Genomic DNA, 322 nt, shown 5'->3' with positions numbered 1-322 from the left:
GTTTTTGCATGAAGCACAACTTTTTCGTAATCACACAAAATGTCTGAACAAATTGAGAAAACCTCTACTAAGAAGAAAATGAAGAAGGGCTCCCGATTCCTCCGTGCGCTGAAGAAGATCCTGCGCTGCTGCTGTTGCAAGGCGCAACAGCAGGACAAGGAGGCCGAGGAGTACGTGGTAGTTGAAAGCCCACGTCAGGATGAGGGAGAGAAAGTCGATGTGTGTGAGGAGAGTGGCAGCCTGGCTGACAGCGGCTCGGAGACGGCCCAGTCACTGCAAGTGACTTGCGGACAGTCTCCTGAGTGCGAGTCGGCCCAGAGCT

The sequence above is a fragment of the Scylla paramamosain genome, unplaced genomic scaffold, assembly GCF_035594125.1.
Source record: "Scylla paramamosain isolate STU-SP2022 unplaced genomic scaffold, ASM3559412v1 Contig12, whole genome shotgun sequence".
NCBI lineage: Eukaryota > Metazoa > Arthropoda > Malacostraca > Decapoda > Portunidae > Scylla > Scylla paramamosain.
Note: the sequence above shows the minus strand (reverse complement) of the source record.